Source organism: Lasioglossum baleicum, chromosome 1 (assembly GCF_051020765.1).
Source record: "Lasioglossum baleicum chromosome 1, iyLasBale1, whole genome shotgun sequence".
Classification (NCBI taxonomy): Eukaryota; Metazoa; Arthropoda; class Insecta; order Hymenoptera; family Halictidae; genus Lasioglossum; species Lasioglossum baleicum.
In genome coordinates this window covers 3,572,754-3,588,671 of record NC_134929.1, presented here as the reverse complement: position 1 = coordinate 3,588,671, position 15,918 = coordinate 3,572,754, and the positions used below count along the sequence as shown (strand labels likewise).

General features: G+C 35.6%; 1 protein-coding gene and 1 long non-coding RNA gene across 3 annotated transcripts in view; both read left to right on the top strand.

Moving 5' to 3' along the window:
* Positions 1-15,918, top strand: part of LOC143214525 (uncharacterized) — a 65,863-nt gene that overhangs the window by 38,280 nt on the left and 11,665 nt on the right. The window lies entirely within an intron of this gene.
* LOC143212223 (uncharacterized) lies at positions 11,287-15,169 on the top strand. 2 transcript variants are annotated; one of them, XR_013009654.1, is made up of 3 exons: positions 11,287-12,609; positions 13,253-13,342; positions 13,418-15,169. It is a non-coding gene; the product is annotated as an uncharacterized LOC143212223 (long non-coding RNA). The 2 variants fall into 2 exon arrangements; XR_013009652.1 differs by lacking the exon at positions 11,287-12,609 and having other exon boundaries at positions 13,058-13,342.

Below are 15,918 nucleotides of genomic sequence, written 5' to 3'. Positions count from 1 at the left end.
AGCGAGCTAATAAAAACGTGGTAACGTGGTAAAAAGGGGCTATATTTGGAGCTTTATTTTTTTTTAATGTGAAAACTTGTGAAAACTTTTTTGCGGTATACTAATTCTAGATATCCTGTAGTTTAACACCACATAACTTTTATGCCGTTGCGATGAGTTGCATATGTTTAAAAACACTAATTTATGCAAAAAACCGTCATGAAAATCTAAGAGCTCTTAACGAGGATTGGAAATCGGTAAAAATACGTATAAAAAAATTTTAACATTGACACAGATATGCTTAATATAATGTACATACCTTCTTGTAACAACATCTATTCCAGATTTCGTCACAAAAATCACTTTCAACATAAAAATTATAACAAGAAAGAGATGCGTATGAATGGAATGCTACGATCAAAGGCGTGTGTATCGAACAAGTGCTATGTTTTAATTGGAGACACGGGTGACTGTTTGGATAAACAAAAAAAGGAGTGCACCACGTAATGGCATGTTTATTTACCTATATTGGGGCCTAATTACAACATTCTATGTAAATATTTACAATATTGATTTTTGGCCAGCTTTTCAGGTCCAATACCGCACTGTGCGCCGCACAGTGGGCTGGATCGAGAAATTTAGTGACATCTTGTTATAACTCTTGAACCATAAGAGATATCGGGATGAAATTTGCACTAAAATTCATTAAAAAAATAGTGAATTTTAACTGTAAACAAATAAAATTTTTTCTATTTTGTTAAACAATAATTGTTAATTAATTTTCATTGAATTTTTGTATTAAAATAAAATTGTTTAAGTATAATCTTCCAAACTATTTTTTACTTACTAAATATGTATTTTATATTTACATTTCATACATGTAATGTTTTATAGAATACGTAAAATATAAATTCAAGAAATCTTTTTATAATCAACGCATACAAAATGTACTGAGGAGGTAAAAACGTCTCACAAGCGTGTCAAAAGATATTTTTTATAATAATTTATAATGATTATAAATAATTTTTCAATTTAATTGTTTTAAAATCATGTCTATTCTATATATTACGACCTTTGTTATTTCGTATTATTTCATGTATGTGTAATGTGTTTATAAAAGATAAAAATATCAACAAAAAGATAACAAATATAAAAGATAATCCAATTATCTTACCAAAACGTTTTTAAATTGATGGTAACTGGTAAACTTTTGGTCAATTTGTTTAGTAATAATAATAATAATAATTAGAGGACCTAACGGCACCTAATCGGATAAGTCAGATCATTTTCATTGGACCTTCCTCTACATATCCCCACAAAAATCATATCCGAACCGATCCGATATTGGAAATTATGATTGTTTAAAGTTATCGAGACGTGCCACCTGACGCATAGCAACTCACATATAGTACTTAAATACCATCCAAATATGAATATTTTTGCAATTGCATTGAAAGTTCGTACCTACCTAAAACAAGTATGTAATTTTTAACAATTAATTAAATAAAAAAAAATTTATTGTTAAAAATATAATGAACGGTAATAATATAACTAGACTAAGAGTATCTTAGTTTTTCTTAGTGAGTATCACTAATAAAAAAAACAAGAAAAAAAAATTTTTTTTTAAATAAATAAAAATATGTCTTTATTTGTATTTGTTCTGGAATTTTTCCTACTATTTCTGCTCCTAAATTTCTTAAAATCTTTGTGCCGAGTTTCTTGTGCTTCTTCGCTAAGTTGGCCAATTGGTACTAAGGCATATTTTACAATATCTGCACTATGCATGAGCATAGTATCGTCTTTGTTATAACAAATGCTTAAACGTCATTGTACTTACTAAATTTCCAAATTTATATATTTATGTATATTTATGTATTATGTATATTAATATCACAAATGTGTCAATACTTGATAAACTTAATAACGCTTAAATACACTTAATAAACTTAATAATACTTAAATACACTTAATAAACTATACATATACTTATTTAAGAAACTCTTAGTCTAGTTATATTATTACCGTTCATTATATTTTTAACAATAATTTTTTTTTTATTTAATTAATTGTTAAAAATTACATACTTGTTTTAGGTAGGTACGAACTTTCAATGCAATTGCAAAAATATTCATATTTGGATGGTATTTAAGTACTATATGTGAGTTGCTATGCGTCAGGTGGCACGTCCCGATAACTTTAAACAATCATAACTTCCAATATCGGATCGGTTCGGATATGATTTTTGTGGGGATATGTAGAGGAAGGTCCAATGAAAATGATCTGACTTATCTGATTAGGTTCCGTTAGGTTCCCTAAAAGATACACCTTGCAAATTCTAAGAAAGTATATAGATTTTATTCATTTCATTAAATATTAATTGTTAATAGATTGCGAGCAACCATCCTCAACTAACAGCGTTAATTGTTACCGCAAAGGACTGTTTTTCATTTACACAAAAGACCCAGAAGAAATATTAAATAGAGTAATCAGGACACCTCGATGAAAAGAAGCAATTTTTCGCTGAAAAATACTGCATCCCAAATGTCTATCTTTGTCAATTTATATTAACTACAGTTTTTGTGAACGAACATTAATATTTTCCGCTTCGTTGTTGATGGACATTTAGGAAGCAATACGAATTTATTAGAAATCGATATGAGAAAGTCGACTCTTTCGTGAAATGTCACTAAATTTCTCGATCCAGCCCACTGTGCGCCGGCCCGCTAGAGATTTCTTGCGGCATGGTCGTCCATCGGTGGCTTTGGCCTTCCCGAGACGATCCACGGCCTTCTCGAGACGCTCTGGTATGCGCACACCTTTAAGGTGGATCGTCTCCAGAAGGCCGTGGCCGTCGATGGACGTCCATGCGGCAACAAATCTGTCCCGGGCCGACGGCTTCACAGCAGGGAGCAGGGCTCCCTGAAAGAAAGGTCCCTTTCCCTAAAAGAGGTGGGGAGCCCACGGAGACCTTTTTTTCTGCCACGCACAGCAGGGAACCTTGCTCCCCATCAACCCGCTCGAGATTTGTTGCCGCATGGATGTCCATCGACGGCCACGGCCTTCTCGAGACGCTCTGGTATGCGCACACCCTTATGCGCACACCCTTAGAGATCGATGTGCAACTTGTAAAACACATAGCTACAATATTATTGGTCTTCAAATCCAAGAAGCCGTTAAACCTACAGGCACTCGAGAAATTCTGTTGGGCGACATATTGCCTACACTACAACTTATTTCCGTGGGCTCGAATGAACCCTACCTTACATAAGTTATTAAAACATGGTTGTGAAATAGCAAGGCAGTTTCCATTACCCATACCTTACTATTCAGAAGATGCAAATGAATCGTGGCATAAATTGTACAGAAAAAATATGATACTGCATTCACGACAAAGTAGCCGAAAAAATAGATTGCTAGACGTTTTTAATCGGGCATTATACCTAACCGACCCGAAAATTTCACTTATACTCATAGAAAATCGATTGAACTTCCACAAAAAGCATAAGGTATCAGCAGAAGTTAAAAAATTCGTTTATGACAAGTAAGTTAAAAAGATTAAATACTTACCTTACTTCCTGTGTAAATAAACATATATGTAAGGAATAAGCCGTATTTATTTGTAAAAATATGACACATGGATAACTATTCGTTGACAGACGTGTTGTTTCTCGCGAAAGCTCGTTTTGATCTGATCTTCTTTTTCAATTACAATTTTAGAATTCTTCTGTTCCGATTCTCTATTTTATAAATTTAACTATATATAGGGTTATTTGTTAATACACACATGTACATACATATAATACACACACATCATTCGTACTTTAACCCTATAGTTCGGCCATCCTGACAATTAATCGTCCCGATTAATCACACAACTAAATGAAATATAATACAGATTTTAACATAAATAAGAGTTATAATTTGTCCTTAAATTGACTGAGAAACACTAATTGAATTAAATTAAAACAAGATTTAAATATCTAAGGATACAAATACAACATAACGAAAACAATGATCGAATTTTAAATTTAACCCGGTGTCCATGGCCGCATATTAGATGCCTCCCATGTCCCTCTATACGGAGTTCTGGATAATTGAAATCCATCAATATCTTTCAATAAATATCAATCATTTCTAAATATACGTTCTATCTCATAAGGTCCTTTAAATTTTGGTATCATTTTTGCTGAAACACCCAATGAATTATCGAAATTCCTTATCATAACTTTGTCTCCAATTTTATATTTTTTTGCAGGCTTGTGCTTTCGGTCAAATATACGCTTATTTAATTTCTGATTCTGTAAAATTTTATCTCTGGCTTGCTCGCGTAACTCCGATACTTCTCGGCGTGGTACATTAATTAGTTCGCTTAATTCTAACGCATCTCGCAACTCATCAATTATTCTTCCACGCTGTCGTAAACCAAACAGTAACATGCTAGGACACTCATTTGTTGTCTTTGATATCGTATTATTACAGGCGAACTCGACGTCTTTTAAAACATTAGGCCAAGAAGAATTAATTTCGTCGGTTATTTTGGCAATCATCGGTAATATTGTCCGATTTACTCTTTCTGCTTGACCATTAGCTTGTGGAGAGGCAGTGGCTATCTTTATATGTTGTACATTATATTCTTTTACAAAATCTTCAAATTCTTTAGACGTAAAGCATGTTCCACGATCAGATACGATCCGTAGTGGTCGACTATATTGTTCAAAATATGTTTTCAAATATTTTATGGCTTCTGACGAATTAGTTGTTTTGGTCGCATACAATTTCACGAATTTAGAAAACGCATCTACAATTACATAAATGTGACGGTTTTTTCCCGTACTTGATCTAGAAACTGGGGTTAAATGATCTATATGTAATGTATCAAACGGTACGTTGCCTTTCGGTATATTATACAACGATCCTTCCGATTTCCCCGTGTTTGGCGAGAATGCGATACATTTTAAACAATTCTTTATGTGTTTTTCTACTTTGCATTTCATTTCCGGAAACCAATAGCTGTTTAATATGTTTCGCATGGTCTTTTCTATTCCGACATGACTCATTTCATTATGATATTTGTGTATTATACTTGTTTCCAATGCCGAAGGAACATAAAACAATGCTTGATTTTTATATTTTTTATAAACTAAACCATTCCTCATTTCGTAGAATTTATTCTCTGCCTGTACTAACTCGGTATGAATTTTCATTATCATTGGATCGTCTTTTTGGCATAACGCGAGGTTACGATCGAAAGAATTGTCCTCTATTACGAGTACTTGCCTACTTAAAGCATCGACGTGTGGCATTCGGGCTCCTGATCTATGCTCCAACGTATAATCGTAATTTTCTAATTCTAAAACCCAACGCTCGATTCGTGGGTTTGTTTCTTTTTTATTCAATGTGAGGCTTAGAGCCTGACAATCAGTGATTATTTTAAATTTTACTCCAAGTAAATATGTACGAAAACGACGTAACGCATAAATTATTGCCAGAGTTTCTAATTCGAAGCTGTGGTATTTCGATTCGGTCTCTGTCGTTCTTTTCGAAAAATAAAATACTGGGTGTAACTTTTTATCTATCTTTTTCTGTAGCAAGATCGCACCAAACCCCGTTGTACTTGCATCGCAGTGTAATTGAGTTTCATCTCGTGGGGAATATATACTTAAAATCGGTGCTTGAAGTAAACGCTCTTTAAGTGATTCGAACGCCTGTTTTTCAATTTCTGTAAATCTAAATTTTATGTCTTTCTTTACTAAATCATAAAGAGGTTTCGCGATGATCGAAAATCCCTCGACAAATTTCCTAAAATAGGAACACACAATCCCAGAAATCCTTGAACATCTCGAAGGTTACGAGGGTACGGAAAATTCGCTACCGCTTCGAGGCCTCGTTTGGTCGGACGAATTCCTTCGTCGTTAATTGTGTAACCTAAATAATCTAATTTTGTTTGTTAAAAATTACACTTATCAAGTCGTAATTTAAGTTTGTTAGCTACGAGTAGTTTGAAGACGTGTTCTAGTATTTGCAAGTGATGTTCGATCGTTTCTGTCATAATTAAAAAATCGTCTAGATACACCGATATTTCGCCTCTATCAATTTCTTTCCTAAAAATTTGTGTCACAAACCGTTGGAATTTCAGAGGGGCTCCCTTTAACCCAAAAGGCATCCTCGTATACTCGTATTGGCCTAAAGGCGTGACGAATGAAGTATATTTTATCGATTCCTCGTGCATTTTGATGTGAAAGAAACCGTCTTTAAGATCTAAACTTGTAAAATATTTTTTCCCTCTCAGTAAATCAAGTTGATCTTCTATTAATGGAAGTGGAAAATTATCGCGCGTCGTAATTTTATTCAAGGTTCTAAAATCCACGCATAACCTTGTTTCACCGTTCTTTTCCTTAGTTAATACTATCGGAGAAGCATATTCAGGAGTACTTTCCCTAATGATGCCTTTAGCAAGTAATTCGTTTAAAATATTTCGTAATTTATTTTTCTCGTCATAAGATAGTCTACGTGGAGTGTACGAGAATGGTCTTTCGTCCACGAGTGTTAATTTCATAACGTTGTCTACCGCAGGTTCGTGATGGTCTCTGAACGTTAACGTTAACGTTAACGTCTTTAACAGTCAACGACATTTTTGCTAGTTTTATGAAATCACGACCTAAAATCATCGGACTTTGCATTGTTCGATCCGGTACTACTCGTAAGAGTACATCGTACTCTGTGTTATCTGAAATAACCGTCGCCTCTGTGTAACCTAAAACATTTAGATTACTGCCATTAATACCGCAAAACCGATTGTCATGTAAATCAGTTGTCACGCAATCCCTAGGAATGTATCGTTCTTTAATAAAACATATTGGACTTCCCGAATCAATCAACGCATTAACAGAAACACTAAAAATACTGTCCTTGTTTTTAATACGCATCTCCACCTGACGTTGGAAGTCGTCATCGTCGTCTCGTTGTTCTCCCACGTAATTGATTTTGGATGATGGACTGCATTGGTTTGCCTGATGATCAGATTTTCCACATTTGAAGCAGGAGCCTCTTTCCCTCTTCGGCTTCGGGCAATCGTACGCGATGTGTCCTCCCTCGTTACAGTTGTAACACCTTCGCGTACCGGGTTGCTCCATCGGTTTCTTTGTCTTCGGGCATTTTCGAGCGATGTGTCCATTCTCGTTACAATTATAACATCTCTGCGTACCGGGTTCCATCTGTTTCCGCGTCTGCTGATCTATCTGCTGCTCCCTGCTTGGCTGCAACACTCTTTCCCGTTGTATAAATGGTCGACGTAACGTCTCCCTTGGTGCTGGTACGTTTGCGAATGCCTCTTGTAAAGCCTCGATGGATTCATAACGCTGTATCTTCGATTGCGTACGTAACGTCTCACTCTGTATTCCTTCGATGACATAGGAAATCATTTCGGCTTCTGTTACAGGGACGCGATTACCCAATATTACTTTGTCGTGTAGGTAATCTGAGAAGGTTTCACCGGTTCTCCACATCCTTTTCTCAAATTCTTTTCGTAGTACCAGTGGATCAGGCCGTAGACCATACATTTTCTTCATTTCTCGTAGCAGGTCATCAGAGTTTAAATCCACACAATCAATTCTAGAATGATACCACCTTAACACTTTGCCGGTGAGTCTGCTACATAGTAATGCCTTCTTCTCGTGTTGGTCAAGCTCGTACGAGGAGAACAATGACAGAACCTGTTTCTCCCACTTGTCATAATCTAAATTTTGACCATCATATTCGGCAACCATACCTTTCAGTTCCTGCCATTTCCTCACCCTGATTCGGACAGGACGATCAGAATCTTGATGATCAAAACCTTGACGATCGGAACGATCTTGCTGCGTCGTCCTTAGCAAGTCAAGTTCTCGTCGTAGCAATTCTGCTTCACGCGCCGCTAAATTCCTTTCTCTTCTTAAAATCTCGATCTCTCGTACCTGATGTGACACGTCTGTTTCCTGGATGTCACTCGTGGTAGCCTGCATCTCGGAAATAGGCGGTGTTTCGACTGGGGTTGGTACCGGAATCCCCGCATCCAACAGCCGCTTGATCAATTCGTTTTTCGTCCCCGTAGTAGACAAGCCATTTTCTTTTAGAATTTCTTTAAGCTCAGACACCATAACCATATTTGCAAGATAATTATATCACAACTTAAATCAAATCTCCGCACAAGAGACCGTAACATAAACCGAATGCACTACATAAACCGATACATTTCAAAATTTCCGATCGCGACACGTCACCATAAATACACGTTGTCGAACACGATGGCAATCCCACTTCTGATATTTGTAAGGAATAAGCCGTATTTATTTGTAAAAATATGACACATGGATAACCATTCGTTGACAGACGTGTTGTTTCTCGCGAAAGCTCGTTTTGATCTGATCTTCTTTTTCAATTACAATTTTAGAATTCTTCTGTTCCGATTCTCTATTTTATAAATTTAACTATATATAGGGTTATTTGTTAATACACACATGTACATACATATAATACACACACATCATTCGTACTTTAACCCTATATTATGGAAAACAAATATCTAATTTAAATTACATTACAGCCACACACAGCCTACAAGCAGTGACAGCGAGAATGACAGCAATTCGTCAAGCGCTCACGAGATTTGAAGTGTTTCATGCTTCGTAAGTAACTCTAAACGTTCAAATATTTCATTATGTTTATTTTTATTGTGTTCCATAAATAGTAATACAATATACTTACAAATGAGTGAGTTATCAAATCATTTCAACGAAAAATGATGATTTCAATGGTTTTTCTTCACAAAAACCGATTTCTTGCAAAATTCTGAGGTCGTAGAAAAAATCTACGGGAAATGATATGTCGCATGTTAAAAATAAATTTTTTCCGCGCGTGGTAATGAAAAAACCACAATTTTCTTCAAATTGTGCAAGTTTAACGAATTTTCTCAACGTTAAAAAACGTTCGTACATACCACAATCTCCATAATTATTCCATATTCTGCAAAGTTTCAGCTTTCACTTTAAATACATTTCATCGCTCTATCTCATTTCTATCGAAAGTTCTTTGATTTTGACACAGATTTCGTCGGTTCAGCCCAGTGTGGCGCCACGGAGGGTAGATGCCGGATAATAAAGCCGGCTGTGCCCGTTGCTATTCACGTACGAGCCTCTCGTAGCCCAGCCCCGATTCATTCAGAGACCTCCGCGTCGATGTTTTCTTGGGACTCGTGCTGTTCACCGAAGTCGAGCGCCGTGGAACTTCACGGTCTCGGAATGAACTGCTAACACCCTGCGATCCCTGCACTTCATTCAGAATTTCATTCGCTGTGCTTCGTGTCAAGGATGAACTGCCATCGACTGCTAAACTAGGAGAATCTAGATTTTAGCTAGATTTCCTGAGGATGTCTTGAATTGGCGATTGAGGGTTGAGTTAGGGTGTTGGAGGCCCTGTTGGTAACTATGAGACCTCTCTGATCTTACATGGAATTTCCCTCGCAACCTAACGAATTTATGGTGTACAAATTAATTCGTAGCTCTTTATTCATGAATTTATTGCTATTTACAAAACTAGTGATATATATTCTCTCTATGCATTTATTAGTAATAAACAAAAATTGTCTTAAGTTAAATCTTGTCATATTAATTACTTATTGAATCCTAGAATCTACCCCATTTAGAACCCACTCCTTTCAGAATTTCAATCAAAATACAATCAACGTGTTAATTAGTTGTCAACGACGTGACTGATCTCACTGTACATTCTTTTAAAAATTTTATGTTCAAAGAGGTGTATTTATGTTTTGTTATTGTGAAATTTTGTAAGCATTCACACAGCTAATAATTTACCTTTCCATCGTATTGATGGCTTAGTGTACTGTATCAATTTAACAGTAAAGTGAAGATGAATTGTTAAAGAAGAATTATGACTTACTCCGGACAAATGTGAAAATCACTTTTCCTTTGAACTCGACACAATGACCACAGAGATTCAATTTCCTCCAATCGCAAAGTATCCCATTATCGGCAGACATAATCTTTTCAAACTCTAAGCTATTTATCAGACCCGCGAGGGTAATACACATTCTATTATATAAGCAAACGAACCACGTAAACGTGGGGCTCTCGATGAAAATTGCAACATCGAACGTGCACGAGGCATCAGTGACTGGCGAAATTGATATTCGTGTTCATTTATGGAGAATGAACACAGCGTCTAGCTAACGTAGCTAAATGTTTACTAAACAGACGTGCAAACATCATTGTCGTTATAGCTTCGTTAGAGCCCTACGAACAACAATTTTGGTAGCTAAAATGTTAGAAATGGCGATGCTATATACCGGAACGGAGTGAAAAGTAGATGTTCTAGGCGGGTTCTAATTCACTTTTCACTTCACGGGAGAGCGGTACCGCCGAGCGGTATTGCACGAGCATATATTACGTCATATTTTTAATGGAATTATTGCATCATGTTTTTGGGGGAGGGGGAGGGGGGGAAATACAGCCCATATCTTGAAAGATGGGGGAGGGGGGGGGCAGTTTCCAGGTATTGCATTCAAGACCAGTTTCCTGGTATTGCCTGGTGAGGGGGAGAGGGAGGGGTGATCCTTGGGAACGTGTCCGAACGTGTTTATGTTTTCACGTCTCTACATGCAAGACTGTTTATGTCTGTCATCGCCATGCAGCTATCGTAAAACACTCATTTGAACGGAGTTCAATGAACTTCTTGTTTAATTTCATAAATATATAGAACGGCCCCCTCTGAAAGATTTATGTAAGGGGACCATACAGCCAGTCAATAATTTTTCTCAACATCGATTTGTCAAACTTGAGGTAAAACACTCATTCGAACGGAGTTCAATGAACGTCTTGTTTAATTACATAAATATATACAACGGTCCCCTCTGAAAGATTTATGTAAGGGGACCATACAGCCAGTCAATAATTTTTCTCAACATCGATTTGTCAAACTTGAGGTAAAACACTCATTTGAACGGAGTTCAATGAACGTCTTGTTTAATTTCATAAATATATACAACGGTCCCCTCTGAAAGATTTATGTAAGGGGACCATACAGCCAGTCAATAATTTTTCTCAACCACGATTTGTCGAGGACCAGCGGTTTTTCTCACGTGCGGAGATTTCGATGAACGTATAATCTCACGAGTTCGATGAACGTCTTGTTTAATTTCGTAAATATACAACGGTCCCCTCTGAAAGATCTTCTTATCGATGTAGTGCAAGAGGACCGTGTCACTGTTTCTGTCTGCCATCGCCATACAGCCAGCTATCGTACACATTCATTAAAAGTAGCATTTCAAATAATTTCATACATCTTTTTATCGTAGTTGGTTGGGGATGGTAAGAATGAATGAACAGGACGCGATGGAACGCGAAGTCTTCGCAAACGTTCCATTAATGATTAACTGCTGGAACTTCGAAATGAAATACGGAATCAAAACTGTATGAATACTGAAAAAAATGTAAACTGAGTTTCTCTTGAGATATATTTCTGTCAATTCTTCATCTCCGCTCTCTGTCTCTATCTCCCTGGTTATTACAATTTATGGATAGACCGTATGGTGATTATTAACTTCATCAATCGATTGAATCAGTCTTCGATTTTTCGATGATTTCTTCTTTTAATCATACACATTAATCAATCTTGACTAAAATTTTAATCGATTAATGCCCAACTCTGGGGTATTTGGCCGAAAATCTAGAAAGAAGTCAATTTCTAAATTTTTCCGTTTGTCATGGAATTTTTTCTATCCAACGTAGCTAAAGGTCGCTTGATAGTATACTTCATTGAAAGCCAAGAGATTTTACGCCACGCTTTCTGAAACAGCATCCGTTCATTGGCAATTTTCAAGGGTTTCGAGGAAAATTGTGTAAATTCTTGTATTACAGAAGTTTTTCAGTTAGGTGTACAGAGCACTTTCGCACAGATTTCATTTTGTTATCATTTAAATTAGTATAGTTATTAATATTTGTGAACATAATCAATCATGCTGTAAATTTTTTACGATTATAAAGTTTATCGACGATTTTGTTATCGAGCGGAGATTTCGACGAACGTCTAATCTCACGAGTTCGATGAACGTCTTGTTTAATTTCGTAAATATACAACGGTCCCCTCTGAAAGATCTTCTTATCGATGTAATGCAAGATGTAAGAGGACCGTGTCGCTGTTTCTGTCTGCCATCGCCATACAGTCAGCTATCGTAAACATTAAGAGTAGCATTTCAAATCATTTCTTCCATCTTTTTATTGTAGTTGGTGGGGATGGTAAGAATGAATGAACAGGACGCGATGGAACGCGAAGTCTTCGTGAACGTTCCATCGTTGCAAGCGTTTGTCGTGTTGAGATTCAAAGATCAACCATTTTTCCATACGTGACGGTTTTCGCGTACTGCCCGTTGGACTTGTTGCGTGTGTGTGGAATATTATATGGAGATATTTTTTACATTAGTGGGTAGGGGTATCCATTATAAATTGCTCGTAACAGTCGTCGTATGAAGTTATACCATAAGAAAAAACGTCGACAATCAGGATCGCTATACGAAGTTACATCGCGTGTGTGTTTTTATCATCCGACCAGCCAACTTCGCGCATCCCCATTTCTTCAACGGTAAGTACAATAAAAAAAATTAATAAACGATGTAAAATCTAGTGGAAAAAATTGTGGAAAAAAAATTTATATGCAAAGAGTTAGCCATGTGATCGATGTTTGTCATGACGGCTCGTTCGAACTCTTCGAATTTCGCTTGGGGAAGAACGTTGTTTATCCGACGCTGACAAAAAGTCTGCATGGTATGTCAGTAATTTCATACACGGGATTCCATTTAAAGATTTCGGCTATGAAAAATATCAACAGCACGATATATTCGAAGTAATTCAAAATTTTGTGCGCGATTATGCGAATCCTGTCGTAGCGTACAAAGGTGGATGTTTCGAGAGAGAGACATCCTTCGAAAAATGAAAATAAACTCGATAAATTTGGAAGATTTCAGCTCTCCGAAATACGATGTACTAGTTCACGATCCCGTGTATGAAATTGCTGATGACGGACCGTGTCGACTTCACTGTTGGCAACCGACAAAAAACATCACATACCATTGCAGTCTGCGCGAAGTACAAACATTTCGAGCAGGGGTTAACAATTATAAAAACACGTAAAGTATCAGTTATAAAGACGCGACTTTGAATTTTTTCCACGTCAAAACCACAAACATGACACCTCTTTTTACGTTTTTTTTATTTTTTTCACACAGTGTTTCACAATGATTGCGAAATTGGAGATTGATTCTGGGCGAAGCGCGGTATGGACGTCTGAGGATTCGTCAAAGAATCGTCGCTCGAAGGTAAATAAATTTTCAAAGAAAAAATATCCCAAAGTATATAACATGATATATAACTGTCTATCTGTCTGTTCGCAGGAAACAAAAATAATGAAGACAAATGACAAGAAATTCGCTGCAATAATTATATTTTAATTATTTTTTAATACTTGTATATTTGTATAATTAAAGAGTAGATAAGAGTAACTTTTCACTAATGTAAAAAATATCTCGCTGTATAGGAAGGGGGCGATATTATTACTGTAATTGTTTTCTTTTTAATAAATACGAGTTAATTGTATGAGTAGGAGGACGAGGCGGAGGAGGAGGATTGGTTTTAAATAAAAAATAAGATCTTTCTTATAATTTTTTTATTTGATAAATTATGAAACAGCTAACGAATGAACAGTGCGAGGCACTTATCAACGCAGCGCATTGCAACATTTGTGAAAAACCATGTGAGGAAAAGGATATACGGGTGCGCGATCATTGTCATCTAACAGGACGATATAGAGGCCCCACGCATCAAGATTGCAATTTAAATTACAAAAATTCGTTTTGCATTCCCATAGTTTTCCACAATTTATCCGGGTACGATTCACATTTCATTATCGAAGAAATAGCTAATGCGTTTGAAGGTAGTGTCAACGTATTACCAATAACTAAAGAAAAGTATATTTCATTTACAAAAATGTTGAAGATCAGCAATCAGATTCGCGTAATTGTATTAAATTACGATTCATCGATTCGTACAAAAATGTTTGAACACAAGTCTCGACAAATTAGCATCTTTCCTCGACACAAACAAATTGACAATTTTACGCGTTCCGAATTTCAAAATCTTTCCATAGAAAATTTCATGTTGTTGACGCGAAAGGGTGTCTCTTTCCATACGAATATCTCGATTGCGTAGATAAATTAGACGATCTTTGTTTGCGAGTCATTTTACAGTTCGTTGACAGGCGAAACCGTATCCGAACGTGATTATTAGACTGCGGATCTTTATGAAAAATAAAAATTGTCTTCATAAATTGCACAACATAGGAGCCAAATAGAAATATAATTTTTTCTCTAATGATATTAATTAGCTGAAACGAGTACATTGATATTTTTAAATCCTGTTAACCTGTCCACTGCTTTAAATTGCACATACTCATTTTTGCCATATATGTATAAAATCCGCAGTCTAGTGATTATGTGCATGCCGAGAATGTGTGGAAGCGTTTCAACACAAAAAGTTTGGGTGAATACAGCGATCTGTGTTTGAAAGCTGATGTTTTGTTACTGGCTGATGTTTTTGAAAATTTTCATAAAAACTTGTATTAAGAGCTACAGTTTAGATCCACCATATTATTACACTTTACCAGGTTTCACGTGGGATGCTATGCTAAAACATATAAAATTAGGTTTGAATTATTAACACAGTGGGCCGGATCGAGAAATTTAGTGACATTTCACGAAAGAGTCGACTCTCTCTCTCTCTCTCTCTCTCTCTCTCTCTCTCTCTCTCTCTCTCTCTTTCTCATATCGATTTCTAATAAATTTATATTGCCTCCTAAATGTCCATCAACATCGAAGCTGAAAAAATTAATGTTCGTTCACAAAAACTGTAGTTAATATAAATTCACAAAGATAGACATTTTGGGATGCAGTATTTTTCAGCCAAAAAAATTGCTTCTTTTCATCGAGGTGTCCTGATTACCCTATTTAATATTTATTCTGGGTCTTTTGTGTAAATGAAAAACAGTCCTTTGCGGTAACAATTAACGCCGTTAGTTGAGGATGGTTGCTCGCAATGTATTAAAAATTAATATTTAATGAAATGAATAAAATCTATATACTTTCTTAGAATTTGCAAGGTGTATTTTTTAGAGGACCTAACTGGACCTAATCGTATAAACAGATCATTTTCATTAGACCTTCCTCTACATATCCCCACAAAAAAATCATATCCGAACCGATCCGATCTTGGAAATTATGATTGTTTAAAGTTATCGGGGACGTCTCACCTGACGCATAGCAACTCACATACATTAAATACCATCCAAATATGAATATTTTTGCAATTGCATTAAAAGTTCGTACCTACCTAAAACAAGTATGTAATTTTTAACAATAATATAGTTAATCTATTAATTTTATTGTTAAAAACATAACGAACGGTAATAATATAACTGGACTAAGAGTTTCATAGTTTTCCTTAGTGAGTATCACTGTTTTTGGGTAAGTATATCTGTCAATTTATCTATGCAGATAAAGCAGTATGTTAATTAGATTACATTTTATATCTGACAATATTTGTTGAATATAATAATTTTAATCTCAGTTTTTATGCCTGCAGATATCCAGAAGCTGCAGATTTAATAATTAATTAAACTAAACAAATGGACCAAAAGTTTACCTGTGAACATCAATTTAGAAACGTTTTGCTAAGATTAATTGGCTTATCTTTTATATTTGTTATATTTTTGTTCATATTTTCATCTTTTATAAACACATTACACATACATGAAATAATACGAAATAACAAAGGTTGTAATATATAGAATGAACATGATCTTAAAACAATTAAATTGAAAAAATTATTTATAATTATTATA